The sequence below is a fragment of the Hyperoodon ampullatus genome (assembly GCF_949752795.1).
Source record: "Hyperoodon ampullatus genome assembly, chromosome: 9".
NCBI classification, from domain to species: domain Eukaryota; kingdom Metazoa; phylum Chordata; class Mammalia; order Artiodactyla; family Ziphiidae; genus Hyperoodon; species Hyperoodon ampullatus.
In genome coordinates, this window is record NC_136922.1 from 90,658,177 (window position 1) to 90,670,721 (window position 12,545).

Sequence of the window (12,545 nt, forward strand, 5' to 3'; positions counted from 1 at the left end):
TATATATATATATATATATATAGAGAGAGAGAGAGAGAGAGAGAGAGAGAGAGAGAGAGAGAGACAGAGAGAGACAGAGAGAGACAGAGACAGAGACAGATAAATGGAGACAGAGAGAGGCAGAGAGTTTACTTTAAGGAATGAACTTACATGATTGTGGGGACTGGCAGGTCCAAAGTTTGCAGAACAGGCTGGCAGCCTAGAAATTCCAAGAGTTTGATGTAGTGACTCAAGTCTGGCTAAATTCCTTCCTCTTCCAGGGACTTAAGTCTTTTCTCTTACAGCCTTCAACTGAGTGGATGAAGCCCACCCACACATGGAGAGTAATCTGTTCTACTCTAAGTTTACTGATTTAGATGTTAATCACATCTTAAAAATATCTTTACAGCAATATCTAGATTGGTTTTGACCAAACAACTGTGTACCATAGCTAGCCATGGTGACACAGAAATGCAACTATCATGGGTAAAAGTACTGTATTTAGCCCTGGGGCTGAAAGATGTATATAACCTTGTCCCTGACCTTAAGGAGTTAATAGTCAAGTAGAGAAGTGAAAGAAGTGAAGAAATGATTTTGGCAAACATCGTATTCAGGAGTGAATACAAAGCTAAGACCAAGAAGGGTAGACTTCAGGCTAGTATGAGAAGGTTATGCTTTAACAGGTACAATTTGAGCTGAATTTTAAAGGCTGAGAAGAGGCTCACCCAGAGGAAAGGCATCCCAATGATGGAGAAGTGAAAGGATGTGGACAACTGTGAATGGCTTGATATGACGGAGGTGGGGTGTGTGGGTGTGAGGGTGGAGCCGCTGGGATGAGGATAGAAGGATGCTGAGGCACAGACTGTGAAGTGAGGGTTGTAGAGAGTTCTACAGAGGAAGCAGAAACTCCCTGCCCACCTCTGGCTGTTTCTATCAGGGAATGGTATCAAGGCCTCCACACAGCAGACAGTGAGGCTTCCTGGAATTATTCCAGCTGGAAATTCCCTCGGAAGTGATCACTGATGATTTTGACCCAAGGAGGTGCCTCTGGCACCACTGTGTGGGGTAAGGGATGTGCGGGACTCTGGAGGCTCCCCACTCCCTTTTCGAGTTAAGCACTCCAACGCTGTACATATTTCATGGGGCTTTTTGACTTCCGATCAGTGGCTTTTTCTCATGATGGCCCCCTTTTCTGGGCAGCCTTCGTGCTTGCCTCAGTCCAGGAGCTGTGGGAGGCATTGGACTGTCAGAACATTCCAACCTCACTGCCTGTTTACACTTCCCCACCCTTCCTTCAGACAGTCCTCCTCTAGGTGAGACAAAATAAAAATAGTGCTGGAGAGGTTCACACCTTAATGTGATCAGAGAGCACCTTAATTGGGACCATTTGTTATCCAGCTGGTTCTGCATGGTGAGCCAAATTCCCTGGCCAGAGCCCCAGGCTTGGGGGGTGGGAGGCAACTGCAGCTGGGTGGAGGGGTCTGAGCAGGGGCTGGGGGCATAGGTAGAGTTCTCGTATAGGACATGACTTACGTGCCTCAGTGAGGGTCTGGGGTGAGTGAGGGATGATGTGCCCAAGACCCTTCGTGCATCTGAACATAGGTGTGAGGACGCTCTTCCCTCTGATGGGTCCTGGTGCAGTTACTATAGGAGGAGTTCTTCCAGAGGAAAAACTAAAATAAAAGCAAGACAAACACGAAATCTTCTTTCCCTCATTCTTCTCCCAAAGTTTTGGAAACAGTTGTTCCTTCCTCATGAGCTAAAGTTAACTCTTTCACATTAACACTGAGTGGAAAGAGATAACATCAAATGAATGGTCGACTACATCAATGAACGCTATCAGTTCTGGATAGGGAAATTGACATTTTAAGTAAAATAATGTATATGGCAAATTGGGAAGTTCAATATTTTTCGCAAAATAACTTTTACTCTCTTAAAATATCAGAAAAGTGGGACTTCCCTGGTGGTCCAGTGGTTAAGAATCCGCTTTCCAAAGCAGGGGACACAGGTTCAATCCCTGGTCAGGGAACTAAAATCCCACAGGCCGCGGGGAAACTAAGCCTGTGCGCTCTAGAGACCACGCGCTTCAACTAAGGAGAATCCCGAACACCGCGAGGAAGAGCCTGTGTGCAGCAACTAAGACCTGATGCGGCCAAATAAATAAATTAAATATTTTTTAAAATTAGAAAAGCAGAACAAAGATGTCCTATGCAAAAAGGTAAGCTTTATAAATAAGCAGGGAAATAAAGGTACAGGATCAGTGAGCTGGGAAGACTTGAGACATCATCCAGTCCACAGAGGAAGATCTCTGCTCAGAGAGGCTGTTTGCTTTACTAAGTTGTTCACACAGCTAACAAGTAAAATTAAGGGAGAAACACATTAGTCTATTGATAGCATTTCTTCCTCTACATAATGTTGCCAACTAGATTTTTGACCATTGCTTATCCATTTTGGAAGCCTACTTGACAATGTGATGGAACTTTCAGGAATTGATACAGCAAAAAATGAGGCAATTTCACTCCATTTTTCATTGGCTCATTTTGGTGGAATGTATACACAGTTCACCACCAGACACCATTGCGTAGTCTGAAAGGAGTAAGGAATGAAAGAGATTTTATGCTCAACCTCTCAGTAGAGGAAAGCACTGTGATATACATCCCCAAGGGTATGATTGAATTTTGGGGGGTTTTAGGTGTGTTAGTGGGATTTGTGGCGTGAAAAGAGATAAACGAGGAGTTGAAAGGAATTGCTGCTTTCTGGAGATCAAGAATACCCTGAAGTCAGACATAACTACACTGAACTCTGGTCTACTCTTCTTATAAGGTAGGTGCCATCAATTGGTTACTTTTGTGAGGAAGGGACATGTTCTATCTAAAAGAGAGACATAATTAGTTTGTTGAACTAAAATGACTCTTGCTATAGACTGAAGGTTTGTGTCCCCTGCCCCCAAATTCATATGTTAAATGCTAATGCCCAATGTGATGGTATTTAGAGGTAGGACTTTGGGATGATAAGGTCATGAGGGTGGAGCCCTCATGAATGGGATTAGTGCCCTAGAAAGATCCTTACTCCTTCTACCATGTGAGAACACAGCAAAAAACTGTCCATCTATGAACCATGAAGAAGGCTCTCACCAGACACCGGATCTGCTGGCATGTTGATCTTTGACTTCTAAGAACTAAAAGAAATAAATTTCTGTTGTCTATTGACTGCCCAGTATATGGCTTTTTTTTAAATAGCAGCCTGAATGGACTCAGACAACTCTTTGTGAAGGGATGTTGTAACAAGTCACCAAAGAAATATGAAAACAACTGGGCTATGCAAAAAACTTGCATATTTACCATGATATTTGTTGAAGTGGAATTTTACCTGGCCATAGCATAATGAAAGCACAGAAGTTCTTTCCTTTTCAGCAAATAATTTGTTGGGTTTTATACAGTCTTAGGCTTTGACACAGATCTTCATAACCCTTCCATCATGAAACCAGGATGGAACCCATCTCCCTACCCAAGGGATATGGGAGATATGGATATGGGAGAAGAGATGAAACTGACTAATTATTGGTGATGACGGGGCTGTAGGTCAAAGGTAGGGACAGCGGGATACTTTTAAGATTTTGAACACTTTCTGTTTTGTCAAAGACACCCCAAGGCACCCCAGACAACCCAAGCAAGAAGCAAAATGAGGGATCCTTTGCCTCCAGTCATATCTGTACAGATCAGGGGAGCAGCCTCACAAGAGTCAGGGAGATAGGCTGTCTTCCTGCCCAGTCACCATGAGGTGACAGAGTCAGAGGGTCACTCAGATCTGTTTGTTGAATACTTGAGCCCCCTAAACTCCAGAGTGACTTCTTGAAGAGGAGGAGAGCAGGAGGATTCTATAGAGAGCAGCCTTATGAGGACTCTGGGGGTCCCCAGCTGGCTCTGGCCCTGTACACAGCCACTCAGCAGTATTATTCAATACCGGTCACTGGCAGAATACTGAGGGAGTTAGAAGGGCTGTGAAGGTTCTCCCCATTCCTAAGGGTATGTACTGACACAGAACCAATCAATAGAAATGCAAGTGACCAAGACACTTACCCTCAACCTCAGCTGCCCAGAGACAACACAAACACCCCTGCCAACTCTTTGGTAAGACACAAATCCAATCATAGAACTGGAAGCAGCTCAGCAATCACCTTGAACAAATCCTCTTTCCAATTTACAGATGAAGGAATAGTGCCCAGAGAAGTTCTGTACCAACAGAATTAGGAAGAGGCAGAGTTGGGAGTTGGAGTAGAACTCCAGGCTTCTGGCGTCGACCAGGGCTCCCTGTCCTGTCCATGCTACCTGCCTCTTCTTCTGAGTTATGGGAAAGAATGAAGTGACAGAGGCCAAATAACCCTACATTCTGGGTTTTGATCTCCTCTCTGATGTAATTAGTGCTTCCGAATAGTCAAGTCAGTGTTCAGCTTTGCATATTTTTCTACCCACACACTGACAGAAGAATAAAATCACAAGAATAGCATAAGGATAGCCTTGCCCCTGAACTATACATGTGTCTTCCCAACATGGTTATGCCAGCCTGTCTTCCACTCTTAGTGCCGCTTTCTCAGTAAATCTATGCACCATAGAGCATGGAGGTTAAAGCAGGAGTGCTAGAGCCAGACTGCCTGGGTTTGAACCCCACCATTGCCCCTGTTGGCTGTGTGACCTTGGGTAAGTCCCTTAACCTCTCTCTCCTTTAGTTTACTTTCCGGGAAAGTAAGGAGGTAGGACCAGGTCCTTTCAAAGGTGCTGCTTAGCTCTGATGTGACTGTGATTTTATTTACTAAAAAATGTGAGAAATGACCACTATGCCAGTTGGAGGAGGGGATGGGTCAGGGGACCAAGCATTGGGAGAGAAAGATGGACCAAAGAGCCTTTTCACTCCACTGGAAAACAGCTGCTCTTGTTTCCCTTTGCCTTGCATGGGGGTGTCCCTGACAACAGAGGGAGAGGAGCACAGGAACTTTGAATTGTTGTTATATAGGGGGACTGTGTGGTCATGTACTCGAACAGGAAGCAGAGTTACAACAAATAGCAGTGAAGCAGTGACTGGCTAAGAGTTCGATAATGACTGGATATTTGGCCCCAGGCTGGGGATCAATGAAGTCTAAAACCTTGGGATGTATCAACTGGGGTAGATTAAGTAATTGCCAGGGTTACCCTGGTAACTAGTCTGGAAGCCATCCTCAGGGGGCTTGGAACTAATGAACCAGATTTGCTGGAAATGGGGCCCAGGAATGTGCATTTTAACCAGCACCTCAGATTGATTTTTAGGTTTAAATTAAAGACAAAGAAAAATTATTGAAAGCAGCAAGGGAAAAACGACAAATAACATACAAGGGAACTCCCATAAGGATAACAGCTGATTTCTCAGCAGAAACTCTACAAGCCGGAAGGGAGTGGCATGATATACTTAAAGTGATGAAAGGGAAGAACCTTACAACCAAGATTACTCTACCTGGCAAGGATCTCATTCAGATTCGATGGAGAAATCAAAAGGTTTACAGACAAGCAAAAGCTAAGAGAATTCGGCACCACCAAACCAGCTCTACAACAAATGCTAAAGGAACTCCTCTAAGTGGGAAACACAAGAGAAGAAAAGGACCTACAAAAACAAACCCAAAACAATTAAGAAAATGGTCATAGGAACATACATATCGATAATTACCTTAAACGTGAATGGATTAAATGCTCCAACCAAAAGACACAGGCTTGCTGAATGGATGCAAAAACAAGACCCATATATATACTGTCTATGAGAGGCCCACTTCAGACCTAGGGACACATACAGACTGAAAGTGAGGGAATGGAAAAAGATATTCCAGGCAAATGGAAATCAAAACAAAGCTGGAGTAGCAATATTCATATCAGATAAAATAGATTTTATAATAAAGAATGTTACAAGAGACAAGGAAGGACACTACATAATGATCAAGGGATCAATCCAAGAAGAAGATATAACAATTATAAATATATATGCACCCAACATAGTAGCACCTCAATACATAAGGCAACTGCTAACAGCTGTAAAAGAGGAAATTGACAGTAACACAATAATAGTGGGGGACTTTAACACCTCACTTACACCAATGGACAGATCATCCAAACAGAAAATAAATAAGGAAACAGAGCTTTAAATGACACAATAGGCCAGATAGATTTAATTGATATTTATAAGACATTCCATCCAAAAACAGCAGATTAAACTTTCTTCTCAAGTGCGCATGGAACATTCTCCAGGATAGATCACATCTTGGGTCACAAATCAAGCCTCAGTAAATTTAAGAAAATTGAAATCATATCAAGCATCTTTTCTGGCCACAATGCTGTGAGATTAGAAATGAATTACAGGGAAAAAAATGTAGGAAACACAAACACATGGAGGCTGAATAATACGTTACTAAATAACCAAGAGATCACTGAAGAAATCAAAGAGTGGGATCAAGTGGGATTTATCCCAGAGATGCAAGGATTCTTCAATATACACAAATCAATCAACGTGATACACCATATAAAAAATTGAAGAATAAAAACCATATGATCATATCAATAGATGCAGAAAAAGCTTTTGACAAAATTCAACACCCATTTATGATAAAAACTCTCCAGAAAGTGGGGATAGAGGGAACCTACTTCAACATAATAAAGGCCATATATGACAAACCCACAGCAAACATCATTCTCAATGGTGAAAAACTGAAAGCGTTTCCTCTAAGATCAGGAACAAGACAAGGATGTCCACTCTCACCACTATTATTCAACATAGTTTTGGAAGTCCTAGCCACGGCAATCAGAGAAGAAAAAGAAATAAAAGGAATACAAATTGGAAAAGAAGTAATAAAACTGTCACTGTTTGCAGATGACATGATACTATACTCAGAGAATCCTAAAGATGCCACCAGAAAACTACTAGAGCTAATCAATGGATTTGGTAAAGTTGCAGGATACAAAATTAATGCACAGAAATCTCTTGCATTCCTATACACTAATGCTGAAAAATCTGAAAGAGAAATTAAGGAAACACTCCCATTTACCACTGCAACAAAGAGAATAAAATACCTAGGAATAAACCTACCTAGAGCAACAAAAGACCTGTATGCAGAAAACTATAAGACACTGATGAAAGAAATTAAAGATGATACCAACAGATGGAGAGATATACCATGTTCTTGGATCAGAAGAATCAATATTGTGAAAATGACTATACTACCCAAAGCAATCTACAGATTCAATGCAATCTGTATCAAATTACCAATGGCATTTTTTTTTTTTTTTTTTTTTTTTTTTGCGGTACACGGGCCTCTCACTGTTGTGGCCTCTCCCGTTGCAGAGCACAGGCTCTGGACGCGCGGGCTCAGCGGCCATGGCTCACGGGCCCAGCTGCTCCGCGGCATGTGGGATCCTCCTGGACCAGGGCAAGAACCCGTGTCCCCTGCATCGGCAGGCGGACTCTCGACCACTGCGCCACCAGGGAAGCCCGCAATGGCATTTTTTATGGAACTAGAACAAAAAATCTTAACATTTGTATGGAGATACAAAAGACCCCAAATAGCCAAAGCAGTCTTGAGGGAAAAAAACAGAGCTGGAGTAATCAGACTTGCTGACTTCAGACTATATACTACAAAGCTACAGTAATCAAGACAATATGGTACTGGCACAAAAACAGAAACATAGATCAATGGAACAAGATAGAAAGCCCAGAGATAAACCCACGCACCTATGGTCAACTAATCTATGACAAAGGAGGCAAGGATATATGATGGAGAAAAGACAGTCTCTTCAATAAGTGGTGCTGGGAAAACTGGACAGCTACATGTAAAAGAATGAAATTAGAACGCTCCCTAACACCATACACAAAAATAAACTCAAAATGGATTCGAGACCTAAATGTAAGACCGGACACTATAAAACTCTTAGAGGAAAATATAGGAAGAACACTCTTTGACATAAATCACAGCAAGAGATTTTTTGATCCACCTCCTAGAGTAATGAAAATAAAAACAAAAATAAACAAATGGGATCTAATGAAACTTCAAAGCTTTTGCACAGCAAACGAAACCATAAACAAGATGAAAAGACAACCCTCAGAATGGGAGAAAATATTTGCAAAAGAATCAACGGACAAAGGATTAATCTCCAAAATATATAAACAGCCCATGCAGCTCAATATTAAAAAAAAAACCCAATCCAAAAATGGTCAGAAGACCTAAATAGACATTTCTCCAAAGAAGACATCCAGATGGCCAAGAAGCACATGAAAAACTACTCAACATCACTAATTATTAGAGAAATGCAAATCAAAACTACAATGAGGTACCACCTCACACCAGTTAGAATGGGCATCATCAGAAAATCTACAAACAACAAATGCTGGAGAGGGTGTGGAGAAAAGGGAACCCTCTTGCACTGTTGGTGGGAATGTAATTTGAAACAGCCACTATGGAGAACAGTATGGCAGTTCCTTCAAAAACTAAAAATAGAATTACCATATGACCCAGCAAGCCCACTACTGGGCATATACCTAGAGAAAACCATAATTCAAAAAGACACATGCACCCCAATGTTCATTGCAGCACTATTTACAATAGCCAGGTCATGGAAGCAACCTAAATGCCCATCGACAGATGAATAGATAAAGAAGATGTGGCACATATATACAATGGAATATTATTCAGCCATATAAAGGAACGAAATTGGGTTATTTGTTGAGACGTGGATGGATCTAGAGACTGTCATACAGAGTGAAGTACATCAGAAAGAGAAAAACAAATATCATATATTAACACATGATGTGGAACCTAGAAAAATGGTACAGATGAACCGGTTTGCAGGGCAGGAGTTGAGACACAGATGTAGAGAACAAATGTATGGACACCAAGCGGGGAAAGTGGCGGGGGGGTGGGGATGGTCGTGTGATGAATTGGGAGATTAGGATTGACATGTATACACTAATGTGTACAAAATTGATGACTAATAAGAACCTGTTGTATAGAAAAATAAAATAAAATTCAAAATAAATAAATATTTCTTTCTTTTTCTTTTTCTTTTTTTTTTTGGCTGCATCGCAACACATGGGATCTTAGTTCCCTGACCAGGTATCAAACCAGTGCCCCCTGCAGTGGAATCGCAGAGTACTAATCACTGGACTGCCAGGGAATTCCCTTTAGGCTTAAATTTCAGAATGACTGATGTGGTCCTTCACCTCACTTTAAACAGCAATCAGCTAGTTCTTTTTTCTCTGCTTCCTTCTACACAGGGAGCTAGAAAGTAGGCATAAGGAATACTTATGGGTGGGTAAGAAAGGGCCAGGAAATTCTCAAGTCCTCAGGCAAAGATAGATTTGATTCCCTTCTGCCTGTTGCCCCGCAAAATGTGTTAACGCTGGTGTACACATGGTCTCTGGTGTTGCCAAGATGAGGAGAAAGGCTTCCTGAGAAAGGAGACCCTTACTCTTCACAGGCCTCATGGAGCAGGTCAGAAGGGGCCTTGGATGGTCTTGTTCCAGAAGAAGCTGCTCCCTCACCACTGTCACCCCCACCCCGTCTCCCACCATAGCAGAGTCCTAACCTCTCATGAAAGCAGTTTCTCTGAGGTCAAGGACTGAGAACAAACTGCAAATAAAAACATCAGTCTTCTTAGTAGCTGGCTCACTTGAGGCTACTCCAGGGAGAAGACAAACCACTGTATAAGGCAGGAACGGCTTGATTTGGGGCATGTATAAATTAGGAAATGTGTAGTACTAAATGGAAAAATAATAGTTTTATTTGCAGAGCTGATAGACAAATTTGGCATTCTGTGCGCTCAGACTTTTTTTTTTTTTTGGAATATAGTTGCTTTACAATGGTGTGTTAGTTTCTGCTGTACAACGAAGTGAATCAGCTCTATGTATACATATATCCCCTCCTTCTTGGACCTCCCTCCCCACCCCCATTCCCCTCATCTAGGTCATCATATAACACCGAGCTGAGCTCCCTGTGCTATACCGCAGGTTCCCACTAGCTATCTATTTTACACATGGTACTGTATTTATGTCAAACCTAACCTCCCAATTCATCCCACCCTCCCCAGACGCAGACGTAGAGAATGGACACGTGGACTCAGACTTTTAAATATTTATAACCGAGAGCCTACAGGAGTAATGTTCCTGCAGAGACCTTTCTGACGGAATATTGCAAACTCCAAAGTGCCCTTTGCTAAGTCCTTCTGCAAACCCATTCAACACCTTTTTAAAAATAATGGCTAAATATTCCTGGGTCACCTTAGTAACTACTGTATGGTAATACTTTGAATGCTGCCAGAGATCCAGGGGCCTGGGATACACCCAAAATACAGGGGAAACTACCCAGCAAAGAGGTCCCTTTGCTAATAAGCAAGTGGACGTGCTAAACCTATTGCAGATTAACATGGAGGAACCGTAGAATCTCCTCCCCGATGCATTTTGTGTGAGGTGGGCCCTGGAGACCCATTCTGGAAGTATTTCAGGGAACGTGAGAGACTCATGTTTTCTTATGACTCAGGCAGTTCTTAGGGAGTCCTGACCAAACCCTAACTCCCAAGAAGAGGTTTCTTCGGGGTGTTGAGACTTTGGCACTTGTCCTTCCCAGAGTGTCCTAGAGAGGGGAGGAGCTGACCCAGAACTAGACACGCCATTATAGTGCCTCTCTAATGCCCATGGTACTCGTTGGTGGGAGTTCCTGGTCCCTACTGGCCCACACTTCATCCTGGGAAACAGTCCTAGGGGAACGTAAGCAACTTGTCTAAAGTACCAGTAAAGCAAGTGGCAAGGCGAAGATTCAAGCTCACATCTTTCAAACCCCAAAGCTGCACTGCAGCATAGGAAAAGTGCCATGGGACATTTTCAAGCAATTATGAAAGTAATAATATGCTTTTAGATATTGAGGAGTGCTTCGCCAAACTTCAGACTTAATTACAAATAGATTTATTTGTTTATAAATTAAGGCTGATAACATCCACTCACAGAGTTTCTCTGAGTACTGACTGAATGAACTAACATGTAAGTCAAGCACCCAACATTTTTTTCTGGAACATAGAAAACTCGTAAAATGTGAGCACTATTAGTTCTATTGTGTTTGGGGAGTGGAAACAAATGAATGGGTAGGTGAAGTATGCACATCATTTTCTATAACCCAATACAGAGACAAATCAATGATTTGGGGGAATTAAATGTGTTACAGTTGTCTCCCTATCTGATTTGGACTTGACAAATCTTTAAACCAGCCGACCAACAAAGAAAAAAAGATTTTTTAGGGATGATTTTAAGAGATTGGATGGGGGTGTACTCAAGACTGTTTTGAATTGTGAAGCAAATACAAACAATAAAAGGGCTGCAAAAAAGAACATAAGAGCCAACCTGCCAAGACCAGGAAGAGAAAATATCCATCCTTCATTCTGCAAGAAATGAGCACTGACCACGTGGTGAGAAGTATGCAGCCTTGATCTGTGCACCTCTCAGGAGGGCATTTCTGGTGCTAGAGACTAGATTGGACGCTCCATGGGCACAGACAAGTCACAGCACATTTCTTTAACAACAAGGGAAGACCATCCCAGAGGAGCCAGTTTAGGAGAAGATAGTAACATAGCCCCAAAAATTTCAGCAGTAACAGCTGCTTCTACTGTCAACATTTCTTCCAAAGCAGTTGTATTTATTAGGCAAGCTTTTGTAAATACAATTTTATTGAAATTGTGATATTTGATGTTTTGAATAGAGAATGTGAGAAAGATGTGATTATTCCTGCCAATCAAAATATGAAAAAAATGAGGGTTTTTTTGGGGGGGAGGGGTCCTCTTTACTTTTGTAGTTGTTGGAGTTTGTAGAAAGGAATATCAGAAAAATATTTGCAATTTCAAAGAGTACCTGTGGCCAACCTTTACCTAACAATGCAGATGAAAAATTAACCCCAAAAGGATTAAAAACCTAAATGTAAGACCTAAAATTATAGAACTCTTAGAAGAAAACACAGGGCAAAGCTTTAGGACATTGGATTTGGTGATAACTTCTTGGATATGACACCAAAGGCACAGGCAAGAAAAGAAAAAATAAATAGACTGGGCTTTAAGAAAATTTTAAAATGTGTGCCACAGAAGACACAATCAACAGAGTAAAAAGACAACCCACAGGATGGAAGAAAATCTGTGCAAATCATATATCTGACAGAGATTAATATCCAGAATATATGGAGAACTCATAAAACTCAACAACAAAAAAACCCAACTTGATTCAAAAATGGACAAAGGACTCGAAAAGACATTTCTCCAGAGAAGATTACCAAAGGCCAATAAGCACATGAAAGATGCTCAACATCACTAATTATCAGGGAAACACAAATCAAAACTACAAAGATATACTACCTCACACCCTTTAGGATGGCTATTATAAAAAAAAAACATGGAAAATAACAAGTGTTAGGATGTGAAGAAACTGGAACTTCTGTGTACTGTTGAGGATGTAAAATGGTACAGCAGCGATGGAAAACAGTATGGTGGTTTTCAAAAAATTAAATATGGAACTGCCATATGATC